At 36.5% G+C, this 19,746-nt stretch overlaps 1 long non-coding RNA gene across 1 annotated transcript; it reads left to right on the plus strand.

Moving 5' to 3' along the window:
- The first annotated feature begins 2,909 nt into the window (after nt 1–2,909).
- LOC148573227 (uncharacterized) lies at nt 2,910–3,625 on the plus strand. The gene is made up of 3 exons (XR_015904764.1): nt 2,910–2,965; nt 3,488–3,522; nt 3,604–3,625. It is a non-coding gene; the product is annotated as an uncharacterized LOC148573227 (long non-coding RNA).
- The last annotated feature ends 16,121 nt before the right edge of the window (nt 3,626–19,746 follow it).

Consider the following 19,746-nt stretch of genomic DNA (forward strand, 5'->3'; position numbering starts at 1 on the left):
AAATTTGTGAATTTAGGGATGTGGTTGTTGATTCTGATTATTAGAATTCTGATTAAGGTTGTGGGTGTTGATTCTTTATTATTGTGAACTTTGATTATTGTGAATTTAGAGATGTTAAATTGTTGATGCGTTTGGTGTTTACTGATTTTTTTTGCTAATTTGTTTAGTTGATTATTGTTTTGTTCAGTGTAATGCTTAGTTGATTATTGTTTTGTTCTTCATGCATTATTATAAGGTTTCTATCTTTATGATCGAGGAGAATACAAGAATGAGTTATAAAAATTTGTGAATTTAGGGATGTGGTTGTTGATTCTGATTATTAGAATTCTGATTAAGATTGTTGGTGTTGATTCTTTATTATTGTGAACTTTGATTATTGTGAATTTAGAGATGTTAAATTGTTGATGCGTTTGGTGTTTACTGATTTTTTTTGCTAATTTATTTAGTTGATTATTGTTTTGTTCAGTGTAATGTTTAGTTGATTATTGTTTTGTTCTTCATGCATTATTATAAGGTTTCTATCTTTATGATTGAGGAGAATACAAGAATGGAAATTGAAGCTCAAAATTCTGTTGCTTCTGCTGAAAATCCTGCTGCTTCTGCTGTTGATGCCGCCACAACTCCTGCTGAACCTCAAGTTAATGAAGAAGATAAGGATACAAACATTGAGAATCCAGAAGCTTCTCGTAGGGGAAAGAAATCGTATGTTTGGCAGCATTTTACTGAACTTCCGTTGGCTGAGACAAAGGGACAGCACCAGGCCAAATGTAATCATTGTCAGAAAAAATACGGTTGTCATCCTACTAAACATGGAAAAAATTCTCTATATAAGCACTTAAAGGGTGCTCATAAGTGGATATTTACTAAAGCAGAAAAGAAGGGGACACTTCATGGCTATATCCCCAAAATTGAGGAAGAAGAGGATCTATGCAAAGCCTTTAAGGGTTGTAACTTGGAAGATTGTAAGAAGTCTGTAGCTGAGTTTGTTGTACTAGATGAAATGCCATTTAAAGTTGTTGAGGGGATTGGGTTTCGCAAGATGTTAAATCGTTTTGAACTAAGATTTACGGTACCATCTAGGTGGACAGTCTCAAGAGATTGCTTTCAACTGTATTTAGATGAGAAGAAAAAGCTAAAAGAATGGTTGGCAAAGTCATGTGCTCGGGTTTTTTGACAATTGATTGCTGGACATCAAATCAAAATTATAATTATATGAGTTTGACTGCACATTTTGTTGATGACGAATGGAAGTTACAAAAGAGGATTATAAATTTCTGTCAAATTGAGAACCACAAGGGTGATACGGTAGGAAGAGAAATCGAGAAATGCTTGAGAGAGTGGGGAATTGAAAAAGTTTTCACAATCACAGTAGATAATGCAAGTTCAAATGATGGAGCTATTACTTATCTTCAAAGGAAATTAGGTGCAAGAGTTGGGTTGGTGTGTGGAGAAAAAGTATATGCAAGTGAGATGTTGTGCTCATGTTCTTAATTTGATAGTGAACGAAGGAATTAAAGAGCAACAAACTTCAATTGAAAGCATTAGAAATGTTGTCAGGTATGTTAGGTCTTCTCCTCAAAGGACTAAAAAATTTAAAGATTGCATTGAGGCCGAGTTAATTGAATCTAAAAGTCTTGTATGCTTGGATGTTCCAACTAGGTGGAATTCTACCTATCTAATGTTGGAACATGCCGAGAAATTTGAAAAAGCTTTTGATAGACTTTATGATCAAGAACCTGATTATCTTAGATGGTTTGGAGAGGACAGTGGGGGAAAAAAGAAAGTTGGTCCACCAACACCACTTGATTGGCAACATGCTAGATTATTTATTGACTTTTTGAGAATATTCTGAGATAACTTTGAGTTTCTCATCTTCTTTGTATGTTACATCGAACAAATATTTTCATGAAATTGCATCTGTTGCTTCTCAATTAACATCTTGGAGCCAAAATCATTCTGAATTGTTAGGAAGCATGGCATGTTCTATGAAACATAAATATGATAAATATTGGGGACCGGTTGACAAATTTAATCCATTGTTACTTGTTGCTGTTGTATTGGATCCTCGGTACAAACTAGATTATCTCTGTTGGTGTTTGGAGGATGTTTATGACAAGGAAGTGTCTACTAGCATGACTGGTTTTGTTAAACTCACATTAGACACATTGCATAAGTTTTATGAAAAAGAGGTTGCCGATGATAAAGGGAGGGATGATGGTGGAGATTCATCTAGAGATATTTTTGATGACAATATTAAAGTCTCAGCTGGTGCCAAGGGCGTTTCTGAAAATAGAGTGAATATGTGGAAAAAACAAAAAAGAGAGAAGGCTAATGCAGATAGCAAGTCATATGTGGAGAGATACTTGGCCGAGGATACTGTGGAAGATGAGAATTTTGATATATTGGCTTGGTGGAAAGTAAATGCTTCAAAATACAGAATTCTTTCTCTCATAGCCCGTGACATCTTAGGTATTCCAGTTTCAACTGTTGCTTCTGAATCATGCTTTAGCACTGGTGGACGTGTGGTTGATGTCTTCCGTAGCTCTTTGTCACCATTAATGGTTGAAGCTTTGATATGCACTCAAAGTTGGTTGTGCCCTTCTAAACAAAGAGATAGAGATCAAGAGTTTAATTTATGGGGCCTGCTACACATACAAGCAAAGAGGCCCTACAAGTTTTACAAGTTTCCAGCCCACACTTCATTCACACGCGCACTCATCTCTCTTTGAATGGAACGTAAACTACACGCGCCCCACTCAACGGTTGCTCTTCGCAAAATAGCGCTCCTTAATGGCGCACTCTTCCACTTCTCCAAGCCCTTCGAAGAAAACACAAACCGTCCGTTTTCGAGCAGCATTCCAAACTGGAGAGATAGGACTCGTCGCGAAGATTAGAACTCTCCATCAACACAACATAGAACTCTCGATCAACAATCTCCAGAAAAAACGAAGTTATAATACTCAAGGTACGTTACGTTACTATTTTACTCATATTGTATATTTTCCACATTTCGAAAACGAAGAACTAGGTTTTACTATTCTTTTACGTTCTTCTAGGTTTTACTGTTCTTCTTGTTCTAGGTCTCATTTTACAGTTTTTAATGTTCTACTTGTTCTAGGTTTTATTGTTATTCTTGCTTCTAGGTTATTCTGTTCTTCTTAGTTGTTCTAGGTGTTACTGTTCTTGTTGTTCTAGTTCTTCTGGTAACTGATTTTTGGGAGTATATTGCGTGATTTGGTGGGTGTATATTGAGTATTTTGTTGGGTGTATATAGCATAATTTGTTGGGTGTATATTTCTGAACTGATATACTGTAATATAGTCAACAGTTGCAACTGTTCTAATATTTGCTTGTCCATGGGTGTATATTGCTTGACCTTGTATATTAATCCATGTTTGAGTGATATCTGACTGATATCTATGGGTGTATCTGACTCATATCTATGGGTGTATCTTACTGATATCTATGGGTGTATTTTTCATTTCAGAAAAAATGGCAGGCAGAAACCAAGCTGAAAAAAATGTAAGAACAAATATATGTCTTAGATGAAATCAGTTTTATATAATAGAAATATATCTGACTATAATTTTGCTTTGTTTACAGCAAATCAAAGACCTTAAGTGTGCAACACATTTGTTAAGTGAGAAATTCAGAAACATGAGCGAGGAGAAGAAAACAATTGTTAGGAATTTGGGATTTGGTGGCCTGATGCACATCCCACCACTAAGGGTGCATCGCCAAATTGTCAGATAGATTCTAAGGATATTGACACTGATTAATATAAATGTTATATAGTCCTGTAACAAATTGAACACATGCTGTAAAAATTTTCCAATTATAATCCAGTTTATTGTAAAATTTCTTTCAATAATTAAACTCTCTCTGCTGTATTCAAAATGTATGAATTACAGGTACTATAATATGAAGGAAAACATCAAACCAAATATACACCCATAACCTGCCATTTTTTACACCCAAAGAAAGTTGAATATACACCCAAAAATCTATCCCCCTGATGCTTTATCCCTAAAACCCTGAACTCTAAACACTTAAAACCTAAACCTTAACCCCTAACGTGTAAACCCTAAAACCTAAACTGTAAATCCTAAAACCCTAAACTCTAATACCTAAAACCCTCAAACTGTTGTAAAAAAAAACAAACAGTATTTTCTAACATAAAAATAAGATTCTGAAGTATATATATGTATATATATGTAAAATGTGAAATACAAGAAAGTTCAGAAATACACCCAAAAGAACACTGCTTTTACACCCAAAAGAATGCATGCTCTCGCTCCTTTGTGTGCTTCTCATCCCTGCCCAGAAGTGGTGATCCAGATAGATTGGAATCCATATATGACGGTCTTCATAGAGATCTGCAGAATACACCCAAACACAGACTATAAATACACCCGAAAAAAATTAAATTTACACCTCTGCTGCAGATTTTAAACAAACATTACCTGAAAGCCACTTGTTGTCCACAAGACCAAAATTCAGCAGAAAATCATTCCAATTCCTATCAAATAAGTCTTTAAGCACACCCACGCTTCTCGCACTTCTCTCGTAATGTAATTCCTCACATCCTTTTCAATAAAATTTAACAAACTGGTCATCAACAGAGAGAGGCTGCAGAATACACCATGTCAAAAACAAAATATACACTCAATCATGTCTGATCTAATACACCCGAACGACAACAACTCAACTAAAATAACAAAAAAAAGCCATAAACTGTAAATACACCCACACTTCCCCCAAAAATACACCCAAAAAAGTCTGATCTACACCCGAGCGTCTGCTATAAATTGCAGATAATTAATCAAAACTAATACATTAGATTCAATCCACAGATTTATGTTCACGCGTTAGTTTCACAGTCAATGTTCACGAATTATTCAGCTACACAATGCTATACAAATAACTGCAACAAAATTCAGAGTAATCATATGTAAATCGCTCTCGCTCCTTTGTGTGCTTCTCATCCCTGCCCAGAAGTGGTGATCCAGATAGGTTGGAATCCATATATGACGGTCTTCATAGAGATCTGCAGAATACACCCAAACACAGACTATAAATACACCCGAAAAAAATTAAATTTACACCTCTGCTGCAGATTTTAAACAAACATTACCTGAAAGCCACTTGTTGTCCACAAGACCAAAATTCAGCAGAAAATCATTCCAATTCCTATCAAATAAGTCTTTAAGCACACCCACGCTTCTCGCACTTCTCTCGTAATGTAATTCCTCACATCCTTTTCAATAAAATTTAACAAACTGGTCATCAACAAAGTGAGGCTGCAGAATACACCATGTCAAAAACAAAAAATACACCCAATCATGTCTGATCTAATACACCCGAACGACAACAACTCAACTAAAATAACAAAAAAATTCATAAACTGTAAATACACCCACACTTCCCCCAAAAATACACCCAAAAAAGTCTGATCTATACCCGAGCGTCTGCTATAAATTGCAGATAATTAATCAAAACTAATACATTAGATTCAATCTACAGATTTATGTTCACGCGTTAGTTTCACAGTCAATGTTCACGAATTATTCAGCTACACAATGCTATACAAATAACTGTAACAAAATTCAGAGTAATCATATGTAAATCGCTCTCGCTCCTTTGTGTGCTTCTCATCCCTGCCCAGAAGTGGTGATCCAGATAGATTGGAATCCATATATGATGGTCTTCATAGAGATCTGCAGAATACACCCAAACACAGACTATAAATACACCCGAAAAAAAATTAAATTTACACCTCTGCTGCAGATTTTAAACAAACATTACCTGAAAGCCACTTGTTGTCCACAAGACCAAAATTCAGCAGAAAATCATTCCAATTCCTATCAAATAAGTCTTTAAGCACACCCACGCTTCTCGCACTTCTCTCGTAATGTAATTCCTCACATCCTGAGGTTGAATCATCCATTATCTTCAAAACGAGTTCAAACTTTAATTTCAGAAACCAGAAAATCGAAAAGAAAACGAAGCTGGAGTTACAGAGAGAGGAACTAACGTCAATGACGAAGAACAAACCAGTGAGGAAGGAGGAGAAAAGAACGATCGAAAAAGCAGGGGAAGACGCGCGAGAAGAAGAACGAGCAAATTTGGAAAGAAGGAGATATATAGCGCGTGTAAGGGACGTAGCACTTGCAGCGTGTTTTGGGGGGTTAGGGGTTAATTGACTTGTAATGCTTACAAGCCCTAATCGCTTGTATGTAGAGCTTTTCCCTTAATTTATTTGATAGCAGTCAGAAGATTGTTGAAGGTACATTTATGATATTTTTATTATTTGTGACTTATTTATTTCAAGTAATAATCTTTTATATGAAAAATGAGTAACTTTATATGTTTTGTAGCTTTAACTAATGCATCCACATCACAAGGAATAAGTTGACAACATTAATGGCTATTGATGGATGATGGTTATTCATGTGGAATTATTGTTTTGTAAACTTTAATATTTTGATTTGTTTAGTTATTATAAGACTAAGTTAATGTTTTATATTTAGAATGCATAAGACTTTAAGACTAATGCATAATATTGTATTGTTTGTATTGATTTAAATATTTAGTGCTATTAGACAATATTAGTATTGATTGTGGTTATGTTTTAATTTTAGAAAAGGTAAGGTAATGTGAATGGCCTGGTTTTGGCCCGGTTTTCACCCGGTATAGTCGTAGCCCGAAAGGATAAAGGATTAGAGGTAAGTAATGTCTGAATTTTTATTACAATCATGAGGTGTTAAAAGTAAGGGTGTTACATAAATGGAAAACTCATTATGTCAAATTGATACCATATCATGCTTATATCGAAGAATTAATTGAGGGTTTTGATGAGATTGTCTTTCGTCATGTATCACGCGAAGACAATTATTTGGCTGATGCTTTGGCCACGTTATCCTCAATGTTCAAAATAAGTGATGATAGGAATGCACCACTCATAAAAGTGAGAGTCCATAATCAGCCTGCACATTCCCACACAGTGGAATCAGAGGCAGATGGAAAGCCATGGTATTACAACATCAAATGTTACCTTCAAGAATAAAAATACCCTCTAGGTGCATCTGAAAATGACAAAAGAATTTTAAGCAGATTAGCCATGAGCTTCTTTCTGAATGGAAATGTTCTTTACAAGAGAAATTATCATACAGTTCTACTAAAATGTGTAGATGCCAAAAAGGCTGAAAAAATCATTAAAGAAGTGCATGAAGGTACTTTTGGAACTCATGCAAATGGACATGCCATGGCAAGGAAAATACTCAGCCAGATACTATTGGATGACTATAGAAGAGGATTACTTCAACCATGTGAAGCGGTGTCACGAATGTCAAATTTATGGTGATAAGATTCATGTACCACCTGGACCTCTAAATGTTTTGATTGCGCCATGACCATTTTCTATGTGGGGCATGGATGTCATTGGTCCATTGAACCAAAGGCTTCAAACAGGCATTGATTCATCTTAATGACCATTGATTACTTTACAAAATAGGTGGAAGTTGCTTCTTATTCTAACATTACAGAAAGTGTGGTGACCAAGTTCATGAAAAGGGAGTTGATTTGTCGTTACGGTATACCAAACAAGACCATTACTGATAATGCTACCAACCTCAACAATAAGTCGATGAAAGAGGTGTGCAAAAAGTTCAAAATCCAGCATCATAATTCATCACCATATCATCCAAAGATGAACGGGGCAGTTGAAGTAGCTAATAAAAATATTAAAAATATCATTCAAAAGATGATTGCCACATACAAAGATTGACATGGAATGCTTTCTTTTCCGCTACATGGATATCGTACTTCTATTCGTACGTCAACAGGGACAACATCATTCTCTTTAGTCTATGGAATGGAGGCAGTACTTCCTATTGAAGTCGAAATTCCTTCCTTTTGAGAGTCTAAATGGAAGCAAAATTGGAAGATTATAGTGGATCTAAAATTGATTCGATCAATTGAATCTCATTGATGAAAAATGGTTAGCTGCATTATGTCATGGCCAACTTTATCAGAAAAGAATGATAAAATTCCATGAAAAGAAAATCTATCCTTGGCAATTCCAGGAAGGCGAACTGGTCCTCCTCAAGAAGATCTTGCCCATTCAAAAGGATCAACGTGGAAAGTGGACACCAAACTATGAAGGCCCTTACATGGTAAAGAAAGCATTTTCTGGAGGGGCACTAATCCCTACTACGATGGATGGTGAAGACTTTCTATTGCCAGTCAACTCAATTGTTGTTAAGAGATATTATGCATAAATAAGATGAAAGTCTAAAAAAAATAAAAAGTAAATAAATAAATAATAAAAAGAAAAAAAAAGTTGTTCATTGATGTAGAAAACCAAAAGGCTGCAAAGGCAAAAAACAGAACAACCAAAAGTAAAACAAAAAATGAGGTTGCTAATATCTCGAAGAATATGACATTCCGGAAGATGGCCTAGATCAACATACTCATCAATGTCTTTGAGAGCTGGTTACAAATGGTTCGAACTAGAAACGGTTTACTAGTATTGTCATTCTAAAGGAGTTTATTCGATAAATTAGTTGTATTCTCTTCTGTTCTTGGTTTGTGATCCTTTGTATCAATCATCTCATCAACACCACACCCACTTGCGTCGATGAACATCTTTATTGAATTATTTGTTTTATCTTTTGTCTTGGATTTTGTGATCCTTTTGTCAATTATCTCATTAGTAATACCTTTGCTTGATTCAATTTGCATTGTTATTTTGATACTAGAATGTAAAACATCTGCTAATTTTATAAATTGATGAACACCAAAAGTCACAAATGATTATGGGCTCTTTAAAAAAAACAAAAGAAAAAAGATAATGCAGATTACATGGTCTTTTTGCAGAACAAGATGCAAGAGAAAGAGAAAGAGAATAAGCATGTTCTAAATTCATTCCACTTTGAATGCGATCGATAATAATAAAGATATGTACAAAATGAGAAACAACAATTACACAAAATCATGCATCATATCTTTAAACAAAAAAACTTCATTTGATTTCTATTTTGAATTATGCTTTCAAAAAAATTCATTGTAAGGCTCTGAATTTTTTAAAATTAAATAATTAATTATTTATGAGCTAATATATTATATTGAGATGTAATTTTTAAAAAAATTATTTTTGTATAAATTATTTTTAATAAAAATAATTAAATAGAATTTAATAATTATTGAAGTTTGATGATTTTAGTGGCTAAGAGAAGGGGGTTGAATCTTAGCCCCCTTTTTCGTTGCTAACACTTGCTGAACTCAGAGGAGACTTTTCTGTTTTGGCTCGTCTCTGGACACGAGACTTTTTCTTTTATCTCGTCCCTAGCCACGAGACTTTTTGTTTTGTCTCGTCACTTGACACGAGACATTTTTAGTTTTAGCTCCTGTGCAGTAGAAAACAGAAATGGAGTAGGAGAGAAGAAAGATTACACCTAGATATATCCTGGTTCAGCTGCTAAGTGCAGTGTAGCCTACATCCAGTCTCCATCACAACAATGATGGAATTTCACTATAATCAACTTGATTACAAACTGTAAAGTGCTAACCCAACTTACAAGGGGATTCCCACAGAATCATGAAACACAACATAGATGAACAAAGGAACTCTAAGACATCTATGTCTTTTTCTTTTAATTTTGCACTCTCTGCCTTTTTCCGCTCTATGGCTTTTTCATTACAAACCTCACTGTTTGCCTTTTTCCAAGAGACTCAAGACATGACAAAATTAAACAGAAAAATACAAAACAAAATACATTGAAGGAGAAGAGAAAACTGTTAGCTCAGGTAGCTCTGAGAACTCTGTGCCTTGCACTCTCAAATTTTCTCCTTGCTCCAAACAGTGGCTGTTCTCTCTTTTTAAAGAAGAGGGAAGCCTCCACACGTGAAGCCAACACCCAAACCAACTTCTTCCTCCTTCAACAAACAGAACTGGTTCGGCCACATAGAGAGAGAAGAGATAACCATGCAAAACCCAACATGCAATTACCTCTGGTCCTTTCTTGATCATCACCCTTCATCAATCCGAGCTCTCCATCCTTGGCTTGCTCTCCAAGATGGATTTCTGGCCCTTGATACTTCATGACTTCATCTGCTTCAATCTTTGCCTCAACCATCACTTCGCCACTCTAGCTACTCCCTGTGGTGGTTAAACAGAATCAAAGACAAGCCATGCTTCAAGAATTTCCCTTGCTGGCCGAATCTTTACCTTCTGTTTTTGAGCATGAAGAGCTCAAGATAACCTCACCAAATCTAACCACATTTGGTGAGTATCTTAGCCACAGCTCATTTTTATTTTAGTATGTTTTCTTGCCATCATTAGCTTGATGGTCTTGATGCATGCAGCTTCTTCTTTTTCTTGGTTGATGAACACAGCGTCCATAGCTTCCTGGACAAAGACCGAAGAAGAAGCAAGAAAGAGATGAAAGAGAATAAGATATTCAATGGTTTTTTGATCAAATAATTAATGTAGCAAAAAGAAAGAATAAAAGTGCACTCATGTTTCCTACTCCCCTTTGCTGAGAGGCGTGCATAGTCATAATAGCCATCAAATCAATCTTCTCTCTCTTTCTTATGTTTCCAATGCATTAAATTAAATTTGAATTCCATCCAAAGTGAGAAATGGAATCCATTGGAGGCAAGTAGTAACATTTGCTTTTCTTTAAACTTGGTTTCGGACCAAGCTTGGAAACATTCACCAAAATAATATTGGGCTTTGTAACATTGGAATTTATTCTGGCCCAATTAGTAACATTTGCTTTCCTGATGAATTTGATTTCGGATCAAGCATAGAGCATATAAGAAAGCATTTGTTTGGGCTTGCAACAATAATATTTATTCTGGCCCATTTAATAATTCAGCCTCATGGTATGAGAAGCATGTAGCAAGGCTGATCATTGGGCTTAAACCAGAAACTCATTTTTCGGCCCAACATAAAATCTGCACAACAAAATTATCAATTAAGCAAATATGAATTAAGATCAAATTAATAATTTTGTATTTAAATATTTCAATAATGTTTGTTCATCATCAAAATTAAATAAGAGTTTTCCAAACTCATCAATCTCCCCCTTGATGACAAACATTATTAAAATTGAAATGGAAAGAAATTTAAAGATTGAGTAAAGAATACTCCCTTTGATTTTGAATTTCTCCCCCTTTCTAAATGTCACATTGCTCCCCCTTGATGTATGCTTATTTTACCAAGGGAAGCACTAACCTGTAACATTTAAATCAAGCTTAGAGAACAATGTTATTTAGCATATTTTATGGTGCTAAATGCTTGATTTATGAGCAGTTTTAATTGATAATCAAAACTCATTTGATATCATAAACTAATTTTCTGCTCAAACTTTTTCATACATCAAAACAGTATCCAAATATTTTTCAAACATTTTCCTGTTAGGATATCAGAGCAAACAAAATGATGGAAAAATATTTGAAGTACACATGATTAAAACAAGGCAGTTTTTATACTTTATATAATTTAAAGGAACTGCCAAAAATAAGTTTTCAATTCAACAAGTTTATCAATGATGAATCAACAGCCAGGCATCAAAATAAATCAAACATCATCATAAACCAAATGCCATATGTAGTTCAAGCAGTAGTGACCATGGTAAAACAAATGCAATAACACATGTATTCTTTGAACAAGGGTGATCATGAATTTTCAATTTGAAAATTTCATCCCCTGTTCTTGTCCTCTGTTCCAATTTCAATTTTGGAAACTTAATTTCCTCCCCCTTTTGTCATCACATGGGCACCTACACAAAATATGATCAACACAACAAAATATTCAAGATAAAGTAGCAAAAGTGTATCACAGTATCCTAGAGATTATCCTAGAGCAGTGAGTATCAAGTCATGCTCCTACAAAAAAACAGATTGAGCCTAATGGAGCCAATATCAAACGGAGTAAAAACAGTCATTTAATCATCAGAAAAATTAATATCTTCTTCTTCAGCGCCTCCTTCACTTTCATCTTCCAGATCCTCCTTAAGAGTTGCTAGCATCAGGCCGACCCTTTCTTTGCAATTTTTCCAAGCTTTCTCGCTCTCAGAGGCTTGCTTGCGAGTCTCTTTGTGAGTTTGAATCATCATATCTGCCATGTTTGAGAATTCCCCCAAAATTTCTTTGATGGATTTGACTGTTTTGGAAGACTCTGGCCGAGTCTCATTGTCATTGTCTGAAGCCACAGATTTGCCCCCTTTGGTTCCCTTAGTCGCTCCTCCTCCTCGAATGGAGGATACTTTGTTTTCCACTGCCTCATTCAATAGATCAACTTTAAATTATTCAAAAATTCTTGTTAAAAACATACCATAAGGCAGATTAGCCTTTTTGGTGCTTCTAACAGAATCCCACATATGCCTAATCATAATATAGCCAAAAGATATAGGAGTAGAGGTAACCAAAGCAAATAATATGAGACAGTCAGAAAATGTTACTCGGTTGTGTGAGCCACTTTGGGGAGTCAAAATATGGGTGATGATTCGGTGAAGCAGAGAGTTGACTGGTCCTAGAGCTTTGTGGGTTGGAATCGTTCCATGCAAGCCAGAAAGGTTCTCGCAAATGTGCTGAAGAACTGCTTTGTATGAAACGCCGACTTGTGTATCCCATTTGTCTACCATATATGCTCGTGGTCCTTCATCCTTGAAGCCCAGGGCCGCTCCAATGGTCTCAGAATCAAGGGCTATTTGAACCCTTTTGACATATGAATGAAGAGTGCCGTCAATGAGTCGCATATTGGCATACAACTCGCGGACTAGGCCAGGGTAGACTAGTTTCTGAATCAGAAGAAGGGGCTTCCAGTTGAGGAGTTCAAACAGAGAGGAGATGTTGATACCCTTGTTAGTGAGAGTGTCGAGATTCACAAGGTAGGTTGTACATAGATGACGTTTTTCCATAACCTCATTGTGAAACTCAAAAGAAGTGCAAGAGTTGAATCTGCTAGGATCAAAGTGGGAGTGAGTCTTGCCATACTTGTTTCTGAATTCCAGGGATTCCAAGTTTGGAGGTTCGGTGGTGTCGTGAAGAGCAAAACCCTTAGTCTTTTGAGCACTCTTTCCGGATGCATGGGGAGTTGATCTCTTTGGTGGTGATTTTGGAGGGGAAGGAATGGGAGAAGTATGCGACTCCTCTTCTTCTGTCACGGGAACACTTTTCTTCTTCCTTGAGGAAGTTTTTGTGGCAATGACCTTTCTTCTCATTGTGTCTGTGCGTTTTGATGGGGGTGAGGGTGATGAAGATGATGTAGAATGGATGTGAATGTGTGTGTGTGATTGTGGAGTAGACTATTTTTGAGATAATAGAAGCCTTTCACTTTTTCTTGGCGCGGTTTTCTTTTTCATGGTGATGGAGGAATGAAATATGAAAGGTTATGGAGATAACCAAATTGAGTGGAAGGGAGAAGTAAGGTGAATGATGCATTAAATGAGGGTTGGAGAGAGAATATGGAGAGAGTAATGACCATTAGTGGACAGTTAATGACCATTATGGGTGGTTATTACCCAAAAATGTTTTTCCTTTTAACTTTTGAAATCTAAAACTGAAAAGTTGTTGCCTTAAATCAAGGGATTAGATGGAGAGAAGAATTTTGATTTGACAATAACCACTTCCAAGAAGATTTGATGACACAAGAGGAAGATTCTTATTTGTAGAGAGATAACTACCATAACTGTTAAGGTGGGGTCAAGGAATTTTGGTGGGGCCCATAAGATTTTTGAATTCTGCGTTGCCTCCCCCTTGATCATAGCTCCTTTATCAAGCTTGCATTTTTTTATCTCGTCCAAACCTACGAGACAAAACTGGGCAGAGTTAAAAATTCACAAGTTTTCAATGAAACTTAAATCAAACATTCCCAAACTTTTTCTCAAGATACAGAATCTGTCTTCACAGAGGGGTTTTGTAAAAATATCAGCAATTTGGTCTTCAGATTTTACAAATTGAATATCAATAGTACCCTTTTGCACATGTTACCTAATAAAATGATATTTTATCTCAATGTGCTTAGTTCTTGAGTACAGAACATGATTTTTTGAAATGTTTATTGCACTCATATTATCACAAAATAAGGGTATACTATTGATTTTTAATTTGTAATCTTCCAATTGTGTTTTTAACCAAATTAATTGAGTGCAACATGCAGATGCGGAAATGTATTCTGCTTCAGCGGTGGATAAAGCCACTGTGGCTTGTTTCTTGCTTGACCACATGTTGAGGGAGCTTCCAAAGAAGCAACACATGCCGGACGTGCTTCTTCTATCCACTCTATCTCCCGCATAATCTGCATCACAAAACCCTACTGCACAAAAGTTATCAGATTTAGGATACCACAATCCAAAATCACAAGTTCCCTTAATATATCTAATGATGCGCTTAACCGCTGTGAGATGGGATTCTTTTGGGTGAGATTGGAACCTTGAACATACACCCACACTTTGGACAATGTCCGTTCTAGAGGAGGTAAGGTACATGAGTGAACCTATCATTCCCCTATACCTTGTTTCATCCACATCTTGACCATCATCATCCTTTTCAAGTTTTGTGTTGGGATGCATTGGTGTACCCATTGCTTTGGAATTTTCTAGGCCAAACTTTTTAATAAGTTCTTTTGCATATTTTCCTTGGTAAATAAAAGTACCACTAGGAGTTTGTTTAATTTGGAGGCCAAGAAAGAAAGTAAGCTCTCCCATTAAACTCATTTCAAACTCACTAGTCATGAGTTTTCCAAACTCTTCACATAAGGAAATGTTGGCAAAACCAAATACAATGTCATCAACATAAACTTGAACAAGGAGTATATCATCATTAGATGCTTTAATGAATAAAGTAGTGTCGGTGGTACCCCTTTGAAATTTATTTTCCAACAAGAAGACACTAAGCCTTTCATACCAAGCTCTTGGAGCTTGTCTAAGACCATAAAGAGCCTTAGTTAATTTGAAAACATGATTTGGAAACTCTTTATGCTCAAAATCGGGGGGTTGTGCCACATACACTTCTCTATCAATAAAGGCATTAAGGAAAGCACATTTGACATCCATTTGAAACATTTTGAAACCTTTATGGGCGGCATAGGCAAGAAGCAACCGAATTGCTTCCATTCTAGCTACCGGAGCAAAAGACTCATCAAAATCTATACCCTCTTCTTGATCATAACCTTGGGCCACTAATCTAACCTTGTTACGAACAACTTGTCCATCCTCACCAAGTTTGTTTTTAAATACCCACTTAGTACCCGTAACTTTCTTACCATCCGGATGAGGTACTAGTGTCCAAACCTCATTTTTGTCAAATTGGGCAAGCTCCTCTTGCATTGCTTTAACCCATGATGGGTCTTCTAGAGCTTGTTTGATATTGTTGGGCTCCATTTGTGACAAGAGAGCAAAGTTGTTAGGTTCGGTTTGCCTTTTGGTGGAGGATCTTGTTGTTACACCATGAGATGGATCACCAATGATGAAGTCATGAGGATAACCCCTCATAGACTTCCATTCTCTAGGCTTTCTGACCGGTGTAGAGCTTTGATGAACTTCTGGTGGTCTTTCTGTTTCAGTTGCTCGTGCCTGCTCAGGAGACAAAATGGAAGTGTCTCCTCCAATCTGACGAGACAAAACCATGCTGACAGATTCTTCATTTTGCACAGATTTAGGATTTTCTTTATTTGTTCCAGCCTCTTCACAATCTTCAATGTCCTTCACAATACTGGGAATTAAATTAGAATCACAAAAAGTAACATGTATGGATTCCTCTATTGTCCTATGCTCCTTGAGATAAACTTTATAGGCCTTGCTTGTGGTGGAATATCCAACAAACATTCCTTCATATGACTTTGGATCAAATTTTCCAAGGTTTTCCTTATTGTTTAGCACAAAGCATTTGCATCCAAAAACATGAAAATACTTAAGATTTGGAGGGGTTCCTTTCCATAGCTCATAAGGTGTTTTCTTTAACCCTTTTCTAATGATTGTTCTATTCAAAATATAACATGCTGTGTTCACAGCTTCAGCCCATAAGAATTTAGGAATTTCACTCTCACATAACATAGCCCTAGTCATTTCTTGAAGGCTTCTATTCCTTCTTTCAACCACCCCATTTTGTTGGGGGATTCTAGGGCATGAAAAATTATGAGAAATCCCTAAGTCATCACAGAATTTTTCAAAATCTTGATTTTCAAATTCTCTTCCATGATCACTTCTCAAATGGGCAATTTTCAAATCCTTTTCATTTTGAATTTTCTTACAAAGGGTGGAAAAAGCATGAAAGGCATCATTCTTATGAGCAAGGAAAAGTACCCAACCAAATCTAGAGTAATCATCTACCACCACAAGACCATAGTGTTTACCTCCTAAACTTTGAGTTCTAGTAGGACCAAAAAGATCAATATGTAACATTTCCAATGGCCTTTTGGTTGAGATTCCATCTTTTGATTTAAAAGAGGATTTTACTTGTTTGCCCAATTGACAAGCGTCACAAGTAAGATCCTTATCAAACTTGATGTTTGGAATTCCTCTAACCAAATTTCTTTTGACTAGCTTAGAAATTTGATACATGCTAGCATGTCCTAACTTTCTATGCCAAAGCCATTTTTCATATTCAAAAGATGTAAAGCATGTTACATTTTGTTCCTTTAAATCCTCAAGAGTTAATCCATACACATTGTTGCATCTTTTAGCTTCAAGAAGAACATTCCCAGTTTTCTCACAAACAACTAAACAAACAAACTTCTTAAAAATAACTTCAAAACCCAAATCACATAGTTGACTAACACTAAGTAAATTATGTTTCAAGCCATGTACAAGGAGAACATCATTTATATAAGATGAGAAATTTTTACCCACTTTCCCAACAGCCACAATTTTTCCTTTTGCATCATCACCGAAAGTGACAAACCCTCCATCATATTCATCAAGCTTTATGAAGAAGGTTGTCTTTCCGGTCATATGCCTAGAGCATCCGCTGTCCATATACCACATATTTTTCTTCCTTTTGGATGCTAGGCACACCTGATCTATGTGGTCTGCCATGAGACATGTTTGTGACTTGGTCTCAGTTTCTTCATCATCATCATCAGAGTCATTCTCTAAGTCTTCCCATGAGGCCATCAGTCCTTTCTTCTTTCCTCTTTTCGGCTTTTCCTCTTTCTTCAGCTTGGGACAATCAGATTTGAAATGCCCCGTTTCCTTGCAATTGTAGCAAGTTACTTTGCTAAGGTCTTTCTTCACTCTCCTTGAGCTGCTGCCTTTGCCTTTGAGCTTAGCCATTTTCCTGAATTTTTTTGCAAACAACACAAACTCATTTTCAAAAGAGTTATCACTGGATTCATCATCCAGAGGGTTAGTCACAGAAGAAAAAGCAATTTCTTTCTTTTTTGTATCTTTTTTCAAATAGGTATTTTCAAAAGCAAGAAGATTTTCTCTCAAATCATCAAGTGTCATGGAGTCTAAGCTACTACTTTCAGAAATAATTAAAGCTTTTGTTTCCCACTCTTTTGTGAGACATCTCAGCACTCTTCTCACTAGCACAGACTCAGAATGTGTAATTCCCAGAGCATCTAAGCCAACAATGATGGCATTGAACCGTTCGAACAGTTCATCAATGGACTCTCCTTCCTTCATTGCAAATATTTCATACTCTCTATTTAGCATATCTGTTCGAGTCTTCTTAACAATGGTGGTTCCTTCATGGGTGATTTTCAATTTGTCCCAGATTTCCTTTGCCGTTGTGCATCTTGATACTCGTCGGTACTCCTCGAAGCTTATAGCATAGTTGAGCAGATTTATTGCCTTGGCATTTAACTCCACCTTCTTCCTATCTTCCTCGGTCCATCTTGCTTCTGGTTTGAGAGAAACAACTCCTTCGACACTTGTAACAGTTGGATATTGACGTCCTTCCAAGATGATTTTCCACAGTCTGTAATCCACTGCTTGCACAAATATCTTCATCCTCTCCTTCCAATAGGTATAATTTTCCCATTGAAAAGAGGGGGTCTATTGCTTGATTGACCTTCAGTTAGATTATAGGACACCACATTTGCACCACTGTTTTCCGCCATAAGGATCTTTACTCCAAGCTGCAAAGCTTGATCTCTTTGAGACCAAGCTCTGATACCAATTGATGGTTTCAGTGGCTAAGAGAAGGGGGGGTTGAATCTTAGCCCCCATTTTTGTTACTAACACTTGCTGAACTCAGAGGAGACTTTTCTGTTTTGGCTCGTCTCTGGACACGAGACTTTTTCTTTTATCTCGTCCCTAGCCACGAGACTTTTTGTTTTGTCTCATCACTTGACACGAGACATTTTTAGTTTTAGCTCCTGTGCAGTAGAAAACAGAAATGGAGTAGGAGAGAAGAAAGATTACACCCAGATATATCCTGGTTCAGCTGCTAAGTGCAGTGCAGCCTACATCCAGTCTCCATCACAACAATGATGGAATTTCACTATAATCAACTTGATTACAAACTGTAAAGTGCTAACCCAACTTACAAGGGGATTCCCACAGAATCATGAAACACAACATAGATGAACAAAGGAACTCTAAGACATCTATGGCTTTTTCTTTTAATTTTGCACTCTCTGCCTTTTTCCGCTCTATGGCTTTTTCATTACAAACCTCACTGTTTGCCTTTTTCCAAGAGACTCAAGACATGACAAAATTAAACAGAAAAATACAAAATAGAATACATTGAAGGAGAAGAGAAAACTGTTAGCTCAGGTAGCTCTGAGAACTCTGTGCCTTGCACTCTCAAATTTTTTCCTTGCTCCAAACAGTGGTTGTTCTCTCTTTTTAAAGAAGAGGGAAGCCTCCACACGTGAAGCCAACACCCAAACCAACTTCTTCCTCCTTCAACAAACAGAACCGGTTCGGCCACATAGAGAGAGAAGAGATAACCATGCAAAACCCAACATGCAATTACCTCTGGTCCTTTCTTGATCATCACCCTTCATCAATCCGAGCTCTCCATCCTTGGCTTGCTCTCCAAGATGGATTTCTGGCCCTTGATACTTCATGACTTCATCTGCTTCAATCTCTGCCTCAACCATCACTTTGCCACTCTAGCTACTCCATGTGGTGGTTAAACAGAATCAAAGACAAGCCATGCTTCAAGAATCTCCCTTGCTGGCCGAATCTTTACCTTCTATTTTTGAGCATGAAGAGCTCAAGATAACCTCACCAAATCTAACCACATTTGGTGAGTATCTTAGCCACAGCTCATTTTTATTTTAGTATGTTTTCTTGCCATCATTAGCTTGATGGTCTTGATGCATGCAGCTTCTTCTTTTTCTTGGTTGATGAACACAACGTCCATAGCTTCCTGGACAAAGACCAAAGAAGAAGCAAGAAAGAGATGAAAGAGAATAAGATATTCAATGGTTTTTTGATCAAATAATTAATGTAGCAAAGAGAAAGAATAAAAGTGCACCATGTTTCCTACTCCCCTTTGATGAGAGGCGTGCATAGTCATAATAGCCATCAAATCAATCTTCTCTCTCTTTCTTATGTTTCCAATGCATTAAATTAAATTTGAATTCCATCCAAAGTGAGAAATGGAATCCGTTGGAGGCAAGTAGTAACATTTGCTTTTCTTTAAACTTGGTTTCGGACCAAGCTTGGAAACATTCACCAAAATAATATTGGGCTTTGTAATATTGGAATTTATTCTGGCCCAATTAGTAACATTTGCTTTCCTGATGAATTTGATTTCGGATCAAGCATAGAGCACATAAGAAAG

Source organism: Arachis ipaensis, chromosome B2, assembly GCF_059453495.1.
Source record: "Arachis ipaensis isolate K30076 ecotype BB chromosome B2, ASM5945349v1, whole genome shotgun sequence".
NCBI lineage: Eukaryota > Viridiplantae > Streptophyta > Magnoliopsida > Fabales > Fabaceae > Arachis > Arachis ipaensis.